The 22310-nt window shown below is 33.1% G+C and overlaps 1 non-coding gene across 1 annotated transcript; it reads left to right on the plus strand.

Moving 5' to 3' along the window:
• Positions 1-278: 278 nt before the first annotated feature.
• TRNAT-UGU (transfer RNA threonine (anticodon UGU)) lies at positions 279-351 on the plus strand. The gene has a single exon. It is a non-coding gene; the product is annotated as a tRNA-Thr (tRNA).
• Positions 352-22310: the final 21959 nt, after the last annotated feature.

Here is a 22310-nt window from a genome sequence, read left to right on the forward strand (position 1 = left end):
TTTTAAATGTGTTTTGTAATTGATGTTTGAAGGCTTCTGCTTTTTCTTTGTTGGTTTGTGCTAAGGTATTGTTATATTCCAGTGTTGGGTATTTTCTTGTCGTGAGTTCATTTGTGAATCTTTCTAAGTGTAGTCAGAACTTACTAGGGTCGGCTTATTGGTTTAGTTGAGAGCAGAAGTTGTCCCATTTTTCTTGTTTTAGCTGTTTAATTTCTGCTCTAATTTTATTTCTAATGTTGTTAATTTGTGTTTTAATTTTTTTGTTTTTATTATCAGTTGCCTCCATAGCTCAGTGGTTAGAGCACTGGTCTTGTAAACCAGGGGTCGTGAGTTCAATCCTCACTGGGGGCTATGATAGAAATATTGTAGCAAGAATGGTATAATTATAGCTTACAATTTTTTTTCTCTGACTCAAAACGGAAATTGCAAATCTGACCTGCCTTATAACCACACACACAAATCTAAATTACCCTGTTACTTTCTGTAATTACTTTATATTGTAATACAAAACCAGGTTCATTTATTCTAATTATCTCTTCTAAATTCGTAATAATGTATCTACTTATATATTTTTTAAATTGCCCTTTGAACCGTGACTAACCACTGTCCAATGTGATTATAAAGTTGTAAAACACTCTTGGAATATACAACTCATTTTACGCTATCGAATTACATTGCCCATGAGTTACCAAAACTAGTGAAACATTTTTTTTTCGTAATCTAATCTTAACTATCTTCAAAATATCCTTACTTTTAGATGATTTTATTATAATTATACATAAAGAATAAACATGAAAAACGAGAAAAATATTCTTTTTTTTACGCTTTTTGCAGTCAGAAAAAGTGAACTCTAATTTTTTATACTACTTATAGCACTACAATTGACAATTTTTATTTAATTAAACAATGCTAAAAAAATAAAGACTACAAGTATCCGGAAAATAGACAAAAATCCCCTTACCTCTTAAGTGGGTTAAGGCGTTCAAGTCCCCGTCGCACCGAACATGCTCGCCATTTCAGCCGTGGGAACGTTATAATGTGGCTGTCAATCCTACTATTCTTTGGTAAAAGAGTAGCCCAAGAGTTGGCGGTGGGTGGGGATGACTAGCTACTTTTCCTTTCGTCTTAAACTGCTAAATTAGGGACAGCTAGCGTAGAGAGTCCTTGTGTAGCTTTGCGCGAAATTCAAAACAAACAAACTCATAAAGTTTCTTGCCTTCTAACGCTGCAATTTATCCAAACTAGTTGTTAATTTTCCCACACGAAAGCTGTTCGCACTCTGATAAACATAACCGCATACAAGATCTGAGAACCTATTTTTTACGAACGTGAACTTCTCTTCTTTACCGAAAATTCTTAAGATGTCACAATACCAAGTGATCTGACATTTTAGACAACTAAAATCCTGATACATGATATACTGCTCCAAAAAGGAACAAGTACATATTTCAGTATATTTTTGTCATAACTAAATTTAATTATGAAAAACATTTCCGTTCGTCTACAAGTGTATTTTTTAAGCTTGCGAGTGAAGTTTGAAGCAGCTCAAACGGAACTCACCTAACTCAAGGAGAATACAACTATAGGTACCCTATAAAAGACTGTTACGTGAAACTACACATTCCTCAACGATGGGTTCATTCTTATGCAGGTTAACGCCAGACCACATGTCGCCAGACTGTATATGGATTTCTTTGACGAAGAAAGAATAGAGACTTTTGAGTGACCCGCCAGATGTCCAGATTTAAATCCGATGATACATTGCTGTGATATGTTTTCGAGTCTTATTAGTGAACGCCAGAACCTTCCTCAGAATGTACAGGAGCTCGGATAAGCCTTGGTGGTCTAGTGGGCTGCTATACCCCAAGATAGCATCGATAGACTGATTCAAAGTGCGCCAAATCGGTGTCAGGAGTGTGTGACAACCCGTGGAGGTCACACTAAATATTGAATGTTTCAAACATTTCTTGAATAAGTGCACGTAAACTGTTTAAAGTATTGTTTCATATGGGATATCAGTTTCGGTGATACTAGTCATTTTTTCAACTTTTATTTATCCCTGTTTTACCGTTCATCACACATTTAAAATGGATACAGATGAAACTAAAATGAGGCGAATTACCTAAAAAATAAAAAAATATTATCACATTTGGAACACTGAGATAAATTTTATAAGAAAACGTACTTGTTCCTTTAATTTTTTGAGCAGTTTATATTACTTAAGAAGTGTTTAATCTGTTGACTGCCAAGTATTTCAGCTGCTACAATACAACTCTAATGCTTCTTCATTTTATAACGTTTTCGTGACGCAATTTTGGATCGAAAGTGAAACAATTTGTAAGTAGGTCAAATGCATGTATGGTGCTGACATCTAGCTTTGAAGTTAGGTATTATTGAGAACGAATTAACTCGTCCGTGGCACTGTGTTACCGATCGACTTGGACGAGTTATCTCGTCTACGGCACTGAACAGGTTAAAGACTAAACTACCATATAAGGTAGACACAGATGCTTAGCTAAACGAAAAAAGAGTATTTGAAAGTCACTTGAGTAACTGATTCAACTTTCCTGATCATTCAGATGCTAATAAATTATGTAGTGAAAAACTTTACAAAGAATATTTCATCACATTCCTCAGGTTTCCATCAAATTTTAATATGTGGTGAGAATATGCCTGATATATAGGATAATTGTTGCTTTATATTACCAAGCTATCGAACCAAATAAATTTACCCTCCTATTTCCATAAAGTAACCCAGTTTTTTCCACTTTTACTTGAAAAGTTGTGAGGTTGGATAAACAAAAATTGATCTGCGTGTGTAGTATTTCGTCAAAGATGATAACAAGATCGATCTAAATCAATGTAAGAATGAGACAGAATAGAGTGTATTTTAAATAATCATTCATTCCCAGTTATTATATAACAATTAAAGAATTTTATGCTTTAAAAATAATCACCTCTTGCGTGTACACCTGAGATATGTTGTTTGATTTTTATAGCTAATCTCGGGTTTTTATCTTCCTTATAATCATTGGGCCTCCTGAATATCAATTAGATGCTAAGCGAATTTCGCAGGTCCTCGAGTGTTGTAGCATTTATGATAACTCACACGTTGGACACACTCAGGTTCCCATATCATGAGTGGTGATGTTTGATCAGGTGATGATGATACCTCACTCGTTGGACATACTCGGGTCCCTTTATCATGAGTGGTGATGTTTGATCAGATGATGATGATGACTCATTCGTTGGACATACTCAGGTCCCCTTATCGCGAGTGGTGATGTTTGATCAGGTGTTTTATTTATCTGTCTCCCGGAAACATGTAAGTCAAAAAAATCATATTTTGACATCCATAGGGGAATTACTTCATTTTTCTAGGAATTTAATTCTGTATTTTACAATTCAAACGATAACAAATCAAAATGTATCTCCACCTAGTTACTCGAGTATATCAAGACATCCAAACAATACACTAACATCCAACATCACTCGATTTAACTGAAGCTAAAAGAAAAATTCGATGGATGTAGAAATTGAAATAAATGTATAACTTCATTTTATCATGTTAGACTACTAACTATATGAGAATAAATTGCCCGTTATGATTCTATTTGAGTATTTTGAATTGTAACAGCTTTAATACTGAGAAAATGAATCAATTGCTGAAAAAATACAAAAACGCCGGAATTTTCTCACAATTTACCATAAGTCAAATACAGTTTTTAACATAAAAACATTTCCTTACAAGATGAAAAATAATTTAAGGAGTACAAGTTAAAGACTGTTGAAATATGGGGTCAATAAACTTATGAGACAATATAATACTGTAAAGATGATATAAGAGGTTATTTTGGGCTATGGAATACCACAAAATATTTCTATCATTTTAAGTTTTGTGTGCGCTATGAGAGTGACAGTCAATTCCTAATCATGAATGATGTGTTGTATAATGCTGTTGTCTGGCTGTTTTCCTTCTTGTCCAAAAGTATAAAAATGTGATGAACAGCCTAAGCACCTACGCATTACATATATATTCAATGATTTTCACAAAAAATATAAATAGTTGATTACTTGTAAACCGTTAAAATCAAAATAAGAGTTATACAACTAGCAGTTGATGTAAGTATTATAAATGGTCAGTCCATACAATAGCTAAGAAATGATTATTCTCATTTCAGAGTTATAAAATCATGTGTTGATATAAGATTTATTAAAATTGGAATTTTCAATTTGAACAACGCCTTATGCACACTTGGGCTAAAAAGTTTATTTCTTTATGATATGGCTACTAAGACTAACTAACGCCGACCGAATTTTGAACTGCAGACCACATGAAAACAAACCAGCCTAACACCTAGACAACACTCTATAATATAATAGTGACATTGAGTGTCACGTTATAAGGCTTCTAGGTTAACAGGACCAGGATTTTTTGAGCTGGATTTCGATTTTACAACCTGCCACTTGTGGATCGAGATCCCTAACCACAAGGCTAAGTGTCTAAATGGCCATATCAGAGATCCATAGAGTTAAGATATAGCCATCCGTCATTTAGAAATAATTATCATAAGGGTTATGTCAGGCTTTCTGTATTGAATAAGGGCTTTGACTGTCATTTTTATAACGTGCCACACTTCAAAGTGCGATATGTATTCACGTCTTGAACCAAAACCGTTTTCATTTGCAGTCCAACGTGTTAACTATAAGTCACGCCGAAGCCAAATTAAAAACAACAAAAAATCAATCAGTATACCTAGAATTTATTAATTTTAATATAAGAAATGTAACATTTTTTTTCGGGAAAAATCAAACCTAAATATGTTACGCTAGAAATTTTTTTTTCTCCATCTGTTAGTCATTAGTCTGATTCACAGAGATCTATTCTTTAAACAGGGAAGCATAATTTGTTTCATGTAATCGTTAATTCGCCTGTTTGTTCTGGTTATCTGCCGTCCCTGATTTAAAAGTTATAGACTAGACGGAACGTAGATATCCAACACCACTCATCGCAGAATCTTGGGCTATTCTTTTACCAACAAAAAGTTGGATTTGCTTTCACATTATAATGCTCTCATGGCTGAAAAGGCGAGTACCTTCGATAATGGGATACAAACTCACGATCTACAAGTTGCAAATCGAACCTCTCTAACCACAAGGCCATACTACACCCTGTTTACACAATAATATAATTTTGAATCAGCATCTTCATTTTGCTAGCGAAAAATGTCACCAATGTAGAATTACAAAATAAGATTGCAAACTATAGTGACACCACAATTTGTTTTGATGAATATGTCACAATTAAGAAAAAGGGAAATTTTGACAACTATTTACTTATGATCAAACTCCCATTAGATGCCTCAGGAGAAAGCTCCATTCTTGTTGCTGTTCCGAATTTTATCTAATAGTACAACTAAACATTTTAAAGAGTGTTACTTACTAATAAAAATTATGTATTTGTATTTCATGAGTAATTATAAAGTTCCAAAAATGAATTGTATTTTTAAACTTTAGGTGTCTCTACAAGACCAAGTATTAATCATGAGTACCTGATACTTTAAGTTTGTCACACATCTGCTTTATTGTCGTCGTCATGTGCTATTGAACATGTCATTACAACATTCAGATACCATATAATATTTAGATAGCGTGATACCAAGTAAAAAAAACCCAAAGCAAAGAAGGTATTTGAACGTATATTTTTCTCACCAAATCCCGAAATTTTACAACGCTGGAGCTGAAGAAGGTTTAGCATAATAAAGGTTTTATTAACAATGTAAACTGTTGTAAAAAGTACAACTTTTAATTATTTTATTATATCGCTCTTTTTAGGGCGATTTAAACATACAGACATGTATTGTGAGCGTGGTAAATCATACAACAATTAAACTCTTGCCGATATGTTTGATACTGGATATTTTTTATCACGCGATGTGCAACTTCAACTTCTGGAATTTTTTTTTTCCTGTGTGCTTGTAGATTTGTAGAAATAAGGGTCATTCATGATTTTACCGTTTCGTCTCTATTTTCAGTCACGGAAAACTTTACTTTTCTCCATTTGGAAAGTACATTAAAAAAAAATCGGACAGCCTGATTTGCTGTGCGTGGTGGAGCAAATCAAAGGTGAAGAGCTTACACGCAGATTTGACGTTTGAGTTATAAAGCGATGAATAGCGTCAGAAACAGTTCTGTATTATCAGTTTTGAAGTATCTACCGAGTATTCAAGCGAAAAACTGTCATTTGTGGCCAGAAATTGAAAACAACTTGGAAAAATGTTCTTGAAGCGATGCTATTTGTTTACAAACACTGAGAGTGGAGATATGAATAAGTCAAATACTGATCTACTTGTTTTTCACGAGTTACAGAACTACAAAGCGATGAACAGCGTCAGAAACAGTTTTGTATTACCTATGACGTCAAGAAACGCCATTTCCGATTCTTTGGTGATGCGTTTTGAGGTTCGAAAAACGACTGAGTTTTACATTCTACTGAATACGATGTTTCTCAGAATACTCGACCCGGCCTATTTATTCACATTTATTTATTTTGTAGTTTCGTTTTGTATCGTACAAAACATATGATCAGTGTAATTGTTGATAAAACATAAAGGTTAATTTACCTACAAGTGTGGCAGGGAAGGACGGAAATTGGCCATAGCCTGTTGCAAGTCCAGATAATGTCATCAATACACTTGCCCCTCAAATCATTGTTAAGTAACATAAAATGGAAGGTAAAACAAACAATGTAAGAAAATTAGCATTTTGGATATTCTTTACTTTATTTATTGAGTTTATATTGTCTTCATCTTTATGCGGTTTACTATACCCTTCCAACTTATATCCTTCCTTGAGAAAAATCATATTCTGGACAAAGTATATTCCAGGACTTCAAAAACAAGAAAACAAAACGTGAACACCACCAAATGATAGGTGTGAGGTAAGGTCCAAGCTCTTGAAGCTGTAGGTATTACCATAAAGTAGCACGTTGTTCATTAATAGCTGAATAATGTCACTTGTCTTTGATATGTCTTTATCTTTGGACAATAAATAAATAATATAACAGAGATTACTATACAAGGTTGTAAATCATTTACAGCCACCATGAACTGTCGTCGCTACTAATTGTTGGCACCATTAGTGAACAATTGCACCACGGGTAATCGGCTAGTCTATATAATTGTGTTATGCTAAATATTACTTTTGAATCTTTAATAACTTGATTGTAATATAGCCCCTTTAGAACAGGAAACTTTATTAACTGATGAATTAATGTTAAGCGTTCTTTTAAATATGAAATAATTAATTAATGAATTGGCGTTAAGTGGTCTTTTTATAACAATTTAATTGTAAATGAATTAATCATATTGTCTTGGGTGTCGTTTACTACATATGACACAAAGATTTAGTGTCTTACATTCACAATTTTATTAAACTACCTTTTGTTTATGTTATAACAGTTACAATAGCATAACATATTAACTAAAAAACCATAGTTTAATAATATATAATTTGTAAGTTCGTAATTCTACAAGGCAAAATTAAAACAAAATCCAGAAAGTTCCCTAACGTGACATATTTTGTTCTTAGCATGTAATCATCCCTACTTTATTTACCAACCCTCAGAAAAGTACAAAATTAAAAGTAAATTATTCTATATAAAATCGTCATTACTCAGAAACACTATATTTATTATAGTCTTCAGCTTTGTTTGGTTACAGAATTATCGAATAGAAAATCACACCCCTACTATTACACCCACCTATTACAGCCTCTCCATCATAATTCGATAATAGTTCGATCTTTTGTTTAATTATATATTACCTCTAACCAACAGAAACTCAAGGCCTTCATCTATCATATGAAGTATTGTATAACATTATGTTCTGAAAAGTTAAATGTCAGTTTCATTCACAGTATCAACATTGTGTTGGAGGAAACCAACGTCCAGCTTGATTGAATTTGTAACGACTCTTATCGCAAAATTAGAAAGCCAGAAATTTTTTGAAAGGTAATGCAATTGATCAACGTTTTGCTTGTTATTACTCTATATTGTTTGGGGCATTATTTAATTAAATAAAAATTATTAATTTATAGCGGTATGAAAAGTATACAAAATTAGGGCTTACCCTCTTTCAAAACCGAACGCAAGTAAAAATAAAATTATATAAGTATTTTATTTCTTGTTTTTCATGTTTATTTTTTATGTAAAATTATAAAAGCAACTAAAATGCAATATTTTCTAGATTAATTTTGCAAATGATCAAATATGCCTTTTTCTTAATGTGCGTTTCACTTTACTGTAATGTTTTCAGGTTTGTATTTAAAATATAATAATGTTCACGGGGCTCGTTCACATAGCTCCCGTTCCTTAACGGAGGTGTGTAATGCACTCTACAATTCATTGGTGAATATGTCTTGACAAAACAAACAAGAGTCATGCTTTATTGTGCAGTATTTATCAGCAAATATAACCCACAGCGATCCGTAAATTTATCATTAGAATTAGGAACTATTTTTTGTTGAAAAACCAAATGAATAACACGAATCGCTCGAACTCATCTACATGAATCAATGTTGTGAGTTAAAAAAAACACGAACTGGTAGAATTTGGCTATAATAATCTATTTCCAACTGGGCACGAAATCAACTGAGCTTGGCTCACCCTGAAAAGGGCCGTTTGATTTAAAGTTTGTCACATGGTCAAACGTTTTATAAAACATAAATTTTGAAATTTTACCGCGGTTGCTGTTACCTCGGATCTTGACTATGCTACTTTAATTCGGCCCGACATAGCCAAGTGTGTTAAGGCGTTCGACTCGTAATCCGAGGGTCGCGGGTTCGAATCACGGTCGCACTAAACATGTTCGCCCTTTCAGCCGTGGGGGTGTTATAATGTGACGATCAATCCCACATTTCGTTAGTAAAATAGTAGCCCAAGAGTTGGCGGCGGGTGGTGATGACTAGCTGCCTTCCCTCTAGTCTTACACTGCTAAATTAGGGACGGCTAGCGCAGATAGCCCTCGAGTAGCTTTGCGCAAAATTTCAAAAACAAACATACTTTAATTCACCTCATCGATTAAACAACGAATGCCTAAAGCCATACATGTGATTCTTTGCGTTTTCACGTGATTAACCTCCTTTGATTCACACATCTATGCATGTTTCAAATCAAGAACACATACTTGCGTCCCATTCATAACAATACCCCGTGATTTGGTTTCTGCTTGTCTTCAGTAATGGTGGCCTTCTTTTTTTTTCTTTTACTTTTCAATTTCTTGTTAACACGTACTTCTGGGTGAAAATAAACCTTAGTTTATAAGCGCCCTTAGTCAGTTGTTTAAACACTAATGTATCTTTTGTTTTATGGCTTTAACAACTTTTAAACCAATATTACTGTCACAGATTTTGATTGGATTTAGCCATAGTCTTTCTTTCTCTCTTTTTTTAAAGTTGTTTTACGCTTGCTTCATATTAATCTTTGAACTTTTTTTTTTTGAACAACATTTGGTGTTTCACAATGTCTTGCCCTCTACGAGTAGGGTCATCGAAAGAAGACAAAGTAACTGATATCATGAAGGGTACGATATTTATGGATACAGACAATATAAGTGATGCAGTCGTGTTACAGGCTGTATATGCATAATATGGAGAGACTTCTATTCCATCTGTAGTGTGTCGTCCAGGTGTATGTGAAGTGACGTTTGTTTTAACACCGGATGCAGGTTTAGTTCTTGATAATGGTGACATCCATATGTTGATGGCGTTTATATTGGTACAAAACATGTTTGGGTTGTGTTTACAGGCACCCCTACTTCTTCGCTTTTTGTGTTGAAACTTGTTTGTTTTGGAATTTCGCACAAAGTTACTCGAAGGCTATCTGTGCTAGCCGTCCCTAATTTAGCAGTGTAAGACTAGAGGGAAGGCAGCTAGTCATCACCACCCACCGCCAACTCTTGGGCTACTCTTTTACCAACGAAAAGTGGGATTGACCGTCACATAATAACGACCCCACGGCTGGGAGGGCGAGCATGTTTGGAGCGACTCGGGCGCGAACCCGCGACCCTCAGATTACGAAGCGCACGCCTTAATGCGCTAGGCCCATTGTGTTGAAGCTCTTAAACAATTAGGTAGGTCTGTGTTTGTGCGTGTGAAGCACGGTCAACTACGTTGTATCCACAACCTTTGTCTTAATGAGGATCATCTGTATCAAGATAGCACACTACTGCAATATTGTATTTGCCATGCACAAGATCACGTGGTTCCGTTTTGTAGAAACGTATCTAAACTACCAGCTACCGCACGTGAACGGATCACGGATGAATTACCAGCTGTTGTGCAAAGTGTAATAATTATTTATTCTTCTAAAGCAACTGCTACTGGAATAAAGAAAGAGGTGGATCCAGTGTCTGAAGGGAAAGATTTTATAGATTCAGACAGTTTAAACAATGCTCCTAAACAGTGGGATGATGAGTTTCCGGTATAACCTAAATAGTCCCATAACTCTCGACATACAACTATTGGCTGGCTTCACGCCATTTACAAACTGACTTTTCACCAATAAAGATATCTACTCTCCTCGTAGAAATACTAACGTATGAAATTAATTCTCTGAATTTAAACGTCTCTTAATGTTTGAAATTTACAAACGTTCCTGGTCATATATCTATAATTCCCCGACTGATAAGCGTTTATCGCAGTTATAGCTTCCGAGGTTTATAGTATACTAACTGTTAGAAACCAGCAACATAAAACTGCCTCTACGCGCATCGATTTATGAACTTTAAGGCGACGTTCTCGGAAGTTCAGTTGTCAACATTATTTGAAGATGCGCTTTTGCTTTCGTAGAACTTACATTGTTGCTTCTTACACTCGAGGATCTTCTAAAAATTTTGAGAATAGGTGGGAATTTCGCAATATAACTTACGTACCTTTCTAAATATATATATTTAACTGAAACAAACATTGATAATAAAATAAATATACATTAGTAAATCTGTTACAATGCATAGTCACCGTGATGTGGGCCAGATCCTGTTCAAATATTAATTACAGTTGTATCGAGACGAGTGTATGGATTTCTGGTCTTTAAGCGTTTCTTTTATCTCTATTATTTTAATTTTATCAAATGTATAAAAATTCCTAGAGCTCTCTTACTTATCTTTTTTGAAACTTACTTCTCATCATAGACTAATATAATATCTTTAGTATATGTAAGTAAAATCTCGGACACACATAATGAAACATTTGTTAACAAATCTTAAAAATATACCATGATAATATTAACGAAAATTTCTTAGTTTATAAATAACTGTCAAGCTTAGTAGTTTGGAGTCAAATTACACACGAATATTGGTTTCTAACAAATCTCTATTTGGTACAGAAATCTCATGTTTCATCATAACCCAATGTACAATGGCTATTATATGTTTTTGAAATCACATATTTAACAAGCTTACTGAAACATTCATGAACAAATATTCAAGATATACTAATATGCTATTTAAGAAAATTCCTTAGTTTATATAATATATATACACATCAATGTAATAATACCTATCGTATATACTTGTTCAAGTAGTTAACCATAAATTAAACATAAAAGGAAAATAATCAATTTTGTAAACTATACAAAACATTTAAAAACTAAACTGCTCGTTCCCACTTGCGCAGGCCCGGCATGGCCAAGTTATTAAGGCACTCGACTCGTAATCCGAGAGTTGCGAGTTCGAATCACCGTCATATTAGAACGCCCCCACGGCTGAAAGTGAGAGTATGTTTAATGGTTTTCAATAACATAGAATTATGGCTGCAAAGTTTCGTGTGTTTTATTTGTATTGTATAATTTAAAGTGAGGAATCTAAAGAAAGTGGTAAGTTTTGCTATTTTAAGTATTAATAAACTATTTTTTTTAAAGAATAATGTGTGGCAATCTCCTAATATAGTGACAGCCTATTCTTTTTAACTATTGATTACATTATTGAGACAGTGATATCTTTAAACTTTGCTCCTAGGATTAGTGACCACGTGATCATGTTTGCCATAAGTTCAATATTGTATGGATCAACATATTCGTATCCCTCACTGGTACAACAGAAAGACTACGGATTTACAACGCAACAGTCAGCGGGTTCGATTCCTTTCAGTGGTCTCAGCAAATAGCCCAATGTGGCTTTGCTATAACAAAACACCCACACGATGCGCATTTGTTTCGGTGTTTCGTGCAATTTTAACAGAAATAGTAAGTCAAACCTTTATTTTTTTAATTCCATCAAAATTAAATTAATAGAGAAATGACATAAAGGTGAAAGAGTGTTTTATTTGTATAATTAACATGGTGATTAATCTTCACCATGATATTTTAGACAATTAGCGTATTTTATGTGTAATAAATCCTGATTGAATTGTTTACACAAGCAAACTTTTTGTCTTGTTTTTGATTTAAAACGTGACATAAAATAAACTTAACGATGTTGTAAGATAAACTAAAACCGGCCACTGTCGATGATTTGAAATCTTCCTCTAAGATACATATTTTTAAACATGAAATAATTAAAATGATAACAAAATCTCCATATTGAAGTAGAATCATTCTTTCATTTTGTTCTAAGCTGACTAATAGTATTAGTGGTACAGCCTAATAGTATGTTGGCCACAATAAAATATAACTGTACACAAATCTCTCAGATATTGAGAATACATAGTTAGAATTTTGTATGACTATGAAACGAACTTACATAGATGGCAATAATGTCTCATCATTGCTAATTGTATTTTAGAAACGTACAGTTTAATTAAATACAAAAATTGTATTTAACTTATATTTGTCATTATATATTTACGGTGAACCATCTATTTCAAATATATTGTAAATACATAGATAGCAATAATGTATTATAACTGATTTTTATATTAATAAAAGTTTTCAAGTAAAAAAAACATTAAATATATTATAAATACGTAGAAAACAACAACTTTTATTTTATTTTAAAAGTTTCCATAAATATAATTGGCGCACGTTTAAGTATAATCTTCATTGTGTTTTTTCATTGTTTTCCACTATAGTATATAATAATCTGTGGCCTAGAATATTAAACACTGTCATTCTTTATTCTTCTCAACTATTACATTACAATACAGTACTTACATAGTCTCAGACTAACTAAGTTTGAAAATACATAAAATTTTGAAAAATGGAGAAAGGAACAAATAATTTTCTTTTAAATGTAACAAATGAGTAAATGTCATTGATTGAAATATCTCGCAGCCCTACAGTGTATGTGTGACCACCTTCCAAGACATCCAAGCTTTACATTTGATCACATGTTGTCGCAAATAACTATTTTATGAACTTAGAAATTATATGTAGAAATTTGTGTGTTTCATGACAGACAGTTTGATGAAAGCTGAAGTATCTTAAATATTAGTAATCAGTAACTCCTTCATTTAGCTGTAGGAATGATTATTGATTCTACAGTGTCCTACAGAACATTGTCTGGAATAATATATAGACAGCTTAGAAATACATTCCATACTTTCATAAGTTTGTGTACATTTACTGGTAATTGATGACTAGAGAGAAAACGAACGAATACAGTAAGTCAATCACTTATTATATTTATTAGAGATAATTAATTTTAGCATAATGAAATGTATATGTTGATAACACGTACTGTATACTTGTCGAAATTCTACGATGATAAGTGATTAACTATATGTGAAAGTGAACCTTTGTAAAACACGAATAAATTATTTTGTCACAAATTAGTAAAAGTGTTATTGCATAATAAACATTTCATTGACAATGTAACTTGTAAAAAGTAAAAGGCTTAATTATTGCATGATATTGCTCTTTTTAGGGCGATTTAAACCTACAGATGTGAATTATGGGCATGTTAAAACAACTATAATTTTGATCATGCTACGTTAAATACTATTTTTCACATTTTATCGTAATACTGAAAATCTCTAAACATTGATTGATAATTAAAATAATAAGTTTTAATTAAGATACCGTCCTTTTAGGACATGTAAATGGTAAGAAAATTTAATGTTTCTTTTAAGACTTTCTAAAACAAAAGATCAAGTAACACGTGTAAATTACTCTTTTTACAAGTTAAGTGTTATTTCATAATAAACATTTTATTGGCGATGTAAATTGCTGTATAAAGTATATGTTTCAATTATTGTATGATATCGCTCATTTTAGGGCGATTTAAACATACATCATGTATTGTGTGCGTGGTAAATGTTTATAATTGTGATACGTTAAATATTGTTTTTGACATTTTATTATGTCACTGAAAATCTTGAATCATTTGATTAAGATATAGTCTTTTTAAGACAAGAAATGTAATTAACTAATGGATTAGTTAATAAGCGTCCTTTTTATGATAATTTTTAATATAACTGAATTAATGATTAATTATCGAGATGATGAGACATGTATTGTATGAGTCATGGCGACCTATACTCCCATTCTCTACTTCATGATAGAGTGATTTATTTATTACTTAACTAATGAATCGGCATTCACTGTTTTCATGATGATTTAATTATAAATAAATAAATTAATTATATATAAATTAGTGTTAAGCATAATTTTTATAACAAACTTATTATAAACTAATGTTTAGCGTCCTTTTTAGGACAATTTAATTGATTAATTATCGACATGATGATACATGTGTTGTATTAGTCTTAAAAACACGTCTCTACTTTGTTCATCATATCCAGCTGTCACAACAGCCTAACAACGCATCCCTGGTGACAATGTTTGGAACTATGACCTATGTTTAATAATATATCTCTTTCTCCCAACTGTTGTCTTTATGTGTCATAGTGTGATGTCAATTTCCTGTGTGATGTGCAGATTTTACTATTGTTTATGAGCCCTTAAATGAATTATGCATCCATCCACACTTCTTTAACACAACTATCCGGATAGCCAGGCAATATGGTGTTATTTCTGGATATTAGCTAATTGTGAAAACGTTTCACATCAAAACCATAAACAAACATATCATTATATTCTTTGCGGAATCTAAATTCAGATAGGAGTTTTCGTTTCGACACATGTCAACAACGATAATAAGTATAATATATACAATATTGTCCTCACACAGACGAATATGGTCCTTGCAGTACATGTTCGACTATTCATCTTGATGAATGTTCTAACGTGAAATTATACAGAGGTAGTCCTAATGAATCAAAATATGTTCCTTTTTCATTTCGACCAAAACAAGTACAAACCCAGTGACTACCAGATTTATGACTAGTATCCAGATGATGACTACACATAACTGTTTTTCTCTATGCTTGATCACTGAGGAAAAAGTTAGGACATCCTACCCCGTAATAGCTAGTGTTACCCCCTTTGGCTGAAATAACTGCAGTGAGATGCTTTTTGTAGCCATTTACCAGTCTCTGACATCGGTCTGAAGAAAGTTTGTCCCACTCTTCAATGCAGAATTCTTTCATCTGTGAGATGTTTGAGGGGTTTCTTGCATGTACAGTCCGTTTCAGGTCACCTCACAGCATCTTAATGGGATTAAGATCTGGGCTTTGACTCGGCCATTCCAGGACTCTCCATTTCTTAGTTTTCAGCCAGTCCTTGGTGGATTTACTGGTATGTTTTGGGTCATTGCCGTGTTGCAGGGTCCAGTTCCGCTTCAGTTTTAATTTTCGTACAGATGGTCTCACGTGATACACAGTAGAATTCATGGTGGATTCTATGATTGTGAGCTATCCAGGTCCTGCTGCAGCAAAGCAGTCCTAATCCATGACACTTCCATTTCCATACTTCACAGTTGGTATGAGCTTCTTTTCCTGGAATGCTGTATTTGGTTTACGCCAAACATGTCCTCTGTTCTGGTGTTCAATTTTGGACTCATCTGTCCAAAGAACATTATTCCAGAAGTCCTGGTCTTTGTCTACATTCTATCTGGCACACTTCAGTCTGGCCTTGATGTTTCTCTAAGAGAGCAAAGGTTTCCTCCTTGCACACCTCCCATGCAAGTTAAACGTGCGCAGTCTCTTTCTGATTGTAGAGGCATGCACTTTCACATCAACAGTAGCCAGAGTCTGTTGTAGGTCCCGTGATGACATGTTAGGGTTTTTGAAGACCTCTTTTAGAATCTTGCGGTCTGCTCTCAGGGTGAACTTGCTTGGACGACCAGACCTGGGCATGTTGGCAGTTGTTTTGAAAGCCCTCCACTTGTTGACTATTTTCCGGACAGTGGAATGGCTAATTTCAAACTCTTTTGAGATCTTTTTAAATCCCTTACCAGACTCATAAGCTGCTTCAATTTTCTTTCTGAAGGCCTCAGACAGCTCTTTTGCTCTCACCATGGTGCTCACTTTCACTTCAACAGTCAGGAGCACACCAAACTAAATGTCTGAGGTTTAAATAGGGCAAGCCTCATTCAAAATGCTGAGTAACGATCTTCTAATCATGTGCACCTGGTATGATACACCTGTGTGTGAGTTGAGCCATTTTAAGTGGGAATAAATGTGGGGGTGTCCTAACTTTTTCCTCAGTTAAAATATGCATTTTTGTAGAATTACATTTACAGAAGATCTTGAAAAGTCTTTTCTTCAGTTTTAATTGTTTAGTTATATTCCTATAATCTCTCAGTATTGTTAAAATTGAGATTAAATAAATATATATAACAAAAATGTTACAAAAATACACAGGCTTTCGTAGGGTGTCCTAACTTTTTCACATTACTGTAGATGCATATAGTCATATAATCTCTGAGTGCCTAAAACATGCAGCCAACAGCTCAATACCGAAACAAAAACACTCTACAACAACACACGTGGCAACCACATCAAGAAATGATACAACTAGTAAAAGAAAGAAGAAAACTACGCAAACAGTACATACAAAATCGAAATCCGACATTAAAAACACAAATAAACACTATAAAAAATAAAATAAGACATCAAATTCAACAACAAAAACAAGACAGTTGGGACAATTTCTGCTCATAATTAAATCATAAAACAGATCCAAAACAATTCTTGACACACTTGAAATGATACACCAACACAGGAAAAACAGACAAAGAGTAACAACCACTCGAATCACATGGCAAAACAGCTTACCCTGAAAAAGCAGAGATATTTAAAGACCACCTACAAAACACATCATGAACCAAACATGAACAGATACTTCTACAATAAAGTCAATAACTTCATTGAACATAACAAAACCATATACATGCCAATATTTCCAGTAAACACATTAATAGAATCAGATAAAACAATAGACTGGAGCACTCATTAACTGATAAAAGATATAACAGTAATAGAAGTATTAATAGCCATCAAAAGCACCAAAACAAAGCTCCTGGAGAAGATGGTATACAAGCCATCCTCCTAAAAAATGGTACTCAGAAATTATATGAACACCTAACAACTTTATTTAACTTATCATTTACAACTGGATATATCCCTGTTTCTTGGAAGGAAGCAGTAATTTTAATGTTCCAGAAAGAAGGAAAGCCAGCAAATAAACCAAACAATTATCGTCCGATTAGCTTAACTAGTTTCAACAGCAAAATTTTAGAAAGAATAATTAGTAATCGACTATCTATATACTTAGAATCAAATTCAAAACGGATATAGAAAATAAAGACAAACTACAGACCACCTACTCTGATTAACAGAAACAATTACAGACAGCTTTAACAAAAACAAATGCACTGCAGCTTGCTTTCTCGACATTGAGAAAGCATTTGACACGGTGTGGCATAACGGATTACGCCACCGGTTAACGGAAATGGATTTACCCCAAGGAATTATTCGCTGGCTATCTAACTTTCTGGACAATAGAACGTGTAAAGTAGATGTGAATGGGGCCCACAAAGGGTCCTTTTCACCTGAGGCAGGAGTCCCACAGGGAGGGGTAGTTACCTCTGTCTTATTTATCATGTATGTGAATAATATGCCACTGTCGGATCTAAATTTAGGTTTAGCATCACAATTTGCTAACGATGTAGTGGTCTGGAAAAGTGCCTCCACTCCTTCAATAGCAGCAAGAAACCTTCAACCAGTTAGTCCTGAATAACTTAGAAGAATACTATCAGAAATATAGAATAAAAATAAATATTCCGAAAACCCAAGTAATACTATTCACCAGATTAAATAAACTGAAAAAAAGATCCACCAAAGTTATACATTAACGGATCACTTTTACAGACTGCTACCTCGGCTAAATTTTTAGGATTAACTTACGATACCAAATTAACGTAGATACAGCTTACTAACAATATCCTGACTAGAATCTGGAAAAGAGCAAATTATGCAAGAAGTCTGTCAGGTAAAAATCAAGGCACATCACCTGATAATATAATAAAAATTTACAAAACATACATTAGACCTATAATAGAATACGCATGTCCAGCCTTGATAAACATAACACAAAAACAATTACACAAAATACAAAAAATATAAAATTCAATCTTAACTTCAGCTTATAGTACTTCATCCACATTCATGCACAAGCATGAAAACATAGAGACAGTATCTGAAAAACTCTTGCATAATGCACTAAATTATTTTAATAAAAATTGGCATAAAAATGATTTATTGTGTGATCTACGTACGTGATGAACACAGTCCTAAGTACCTCTTTCCAATGAATATATAGTTAAGAAATATAAATCAAGCTGGCCACCATGCACTAGACGCTTAAAACTAGTATAATATTCATAGTTTTTTTCTTTGTGCGTATTATTATTAAAGTTTTTTTTTTCCTTTTTCCTTCTTTCTCTTTGTCCGTTAAATATATATACATAAAATAAAGTAAAATAAAATGAAAAAATAAAAAAAATAAAAAAGGGCAAATAAAAACAATACATGGACGTTGCACTGAAAAGGGCCTGGTACTGCGAGTTACTCTGTCCCAAAAGAACTACAACAACATAGTAGTAGCCGACATGAAAGATAAGGACGGAGGAAGAGGTCTTATGCATTTGACCCTCCTGGGTATTTAAAATTTAACATACCCAAATACCCACAAAGAAGGAGCGAATGATTACTTAGTTATCATGCATTGATTGACTTTGAACTTTGACATTATAAGTAAACAGCTGGGATATTGTGGGGACAAAGAACAAACAAACTAAACGTTTTTATCGAGTTGTGGCAGACACGTTTAAAGTGATTAATATGAATTATTCAGCTCTCCTCGCGAAACTGGGACAAAAATTTAAAAAAACAATTATCAAATCAACCCTTAAGATTTTCACGAAAGGTATTGATACAGCTAACTATTTAAATAATTTTCATGAAACAATCGGTGAAAAACAAACAACAATAAACAGGAAGTTAAACCTTAAGATCAACGAATATAAATTATTAAATATTTTATTGAAACGTCAATAGAAAAAAATATCATTTTCTAGTGTCCTCAGTTTAGGTTGGTTTTTGTTAATCTCAAAGCTACACAGTAGGATATCTGTGCTCTACCTACTTTGGATATCGAAATCCGATTTTTAGCGTTGCAAACCTGCAGACCTGCTGCGGGGGGGGGGGGGAAGTGTCGCTCCATTGCCTAACAATTTATTACGGTTTAGCCTCGCCTTTTATATTATAAATAGCATCGAGGTAAAAGATTCTCATCAATGTAATTGTCTATCTCCCCTTACGACACTACAAACACGTGACACTAAAACGTCTAACCTGCAGGCGTTATACAAGTAATAATACTAAATATTTTATTGAAAATAAAAACAATGTATTTTATTTCATGCAATTGACCCAACGGAAGCTTAATTTCAATAATTTATTTTTATTATATGTATATGTAATAATTCTCGTAGTAATGTAAAACGTATTCCCCCAAATTTACATTTCCTATAATTTTAAAACCTGTGAATAGTATAACCGTTAACATTTAAGGCGGAATTACTCACGTTTGCGTTTTCAAATTTCTCCGTGCAACTGTCTTCTGTTGGTGATAACGAAAAAACCCACATGTAGAGAAAAATATATATGTAAAAATGACCGAAGAAGGTCGAAACGTTGTTCGATCCTCTACATAAAAAAATTTGTCAACCCGAAAGAGCCGTTGTTTTTGTATATATATGTCTTCTGTTGGTTTTGTTGTAATTTGCGGTCCACTATCTACAATAATGTTTCCATCTTCGTACACCAGTTGGCGCTAAGCTCGTTTATACCTGTGATGTAGACACAAAATTAACATCATCTGAAACACAAATTCATTTCTATGGTACAAATTAATCACACAACATGATGAATAGAATATGGAACATGTCACCGAAGCAATGACAGTATTCTTAATTTATATTTACTGATTAAAATTATTTATATATGCACATACCGATACATAAAGCTTTAACAAAGATATCGATAATCATTTGTTTGTAAATTAATTTTAACAATGAAGTACTGCTCTCAGAGACTTCTTTTTTTCTTTAAGCAGTTTATTATCTAAACTCTGCTATTTCGTAGCTTCGTAAATCAGGTGGCGCGTCATAATATTTACCAGTTAGATGACAGGACAGAACTTGCACTATCAAAAAATTAAATATATTGGGTAATTTTAAACTTACCTGTTTAATTTTGTGGTTTACTACATTTGCGACAGATGGTTATTTCTTCTGTCACACAAAATACATAGAATTAATATAATTCATTATATTCTTAGTCCAAACTTAGCATGTAAATTATAATAACAAAATGTAACACAGAACGTTCAAACAGGTACACAATGAAAAACGTTTTATTTAAGTCAGTATATAACCCCTAAAACGTTGTCTTGTGTGTTTCGACATTATCTTCAGGAGTGAGTTGCAAGACATGATCGTGTCTTATTCATACTTCTTTTTATGTAGTTGAATAGGTCATATGTATGACTTATGTGCAGGTTCACAATCCTACGTGAATATTTACAGAAGTTTGTTGTTGTTTTGAATTAAGCACAAAGCTACACAATGGGCTATCTGTGCTCTGCCCACCACGGCCATCGAAACCTGGATTTTAGCGTGTAAGTCAGCAGACATACCGCTGAGCCACTGGGGGGCATTTAGAGAAGGTCACTCCACATTTTTATATACATATTCGCCGGACCTTAACCTTTATTGAATAATACGTGATATTTTAATTATTTTCAAGGATTCTTGAATATTATTGATTATAATACCAAGTATCAATAAGACAATATGTCTTGCAACTCACTCCTGAAGATGACGTTGCAACTTGTAAACATGAGTCAACTTTTTAGTGGTCATATAATGACCTTAATTAAAATATGTTTAAGTTGTACCTATTTTAACATTGTGTGTTATTTATTATTTTAACATTATACTCAAGTGCTAAGAAATAATACTCATTGGATTATAAACTGGAACTACAGCAAAGACGTTTGCAAGACAAAGGAGTGTATTAAAAAGTGGACATTTCAATTAAAATTTCTGATGAGATGTAAAGGAAGAAAGTTATTCTATAATTTACATAAGTGAAATGTAATGTAAAAGGTAAAAAAATGGACTATTGTGTGAAAAAATTAAAACGGATATTGCACGTTACCATTCGAAACAAACGATGTCTTACAGTCGAGCAATAATTAAAATATACCAACTACATTTTAAAAGCACAAAAAAATATATGAAGAACTCTGGATGGAATGGGAAAATTTGTACTTTGAACTAGACAATGAGATACATCGATAAGTATAAGTTTGAATTAAATCAAATATAAAAGTTTGATAAATAAAAAGAAAGAAGCTAAATAAATTAGATAACTTACCTATATTTCATAAACGTTTTTTTTTAGAATCTTAAGATTGCGAATACGTCAGATGTACTTCTTATTAATAATCAGTTAGAGGTTTAGGGTTTGCTTGTAAGCTATCGAGTATTCAAAAGGAAGAATTTATAACACATATAGAAACTCACTTGGATAAAGTAAGTAATAACTTTACAAAAAAAACATAATTAGAACTGAATTTCATCAACTTGTAGGCCACAAAGTCAGTAAGAGAAAATAAACATAGTGTTATTTGTAAAACAGATAAAGGAGGTCAAATTGCAAAACTCAAATATGGCTATGTTAAAGGAGTTGAAAACCTATTGGAGAAGGGTACATGCGAACAACTTAAGCATTACCCTTTAAATAAGTATTATGAATTAGTAAAAACAAGTGTTAAAAATGTTTGACTTCAACAGATGTTGAGAGAGAAGAGAAGGTTAATTCCAGCTAGATTTATTACTACCAGATTTTATGCACTACCAAATATACGTAAAATTAATAACAAACATATTTCTCAAAACAATTCG

Source organism: Tachypleus tridentatus, chromosome 13 (genome assembly GCF_004210375.1).
Source record: "Tachypleus tridentatus isolate NWPU-2018 chromosome 13, ASM421037v1, whole genome shotgun sequence".
NCBI classification, from domain to species: Eukaryota; Metazoa; Arthropoda; class Merostomata; order Xiphosura; family Limulidae; genus Tachypleus; species Tachypleus tridentatus.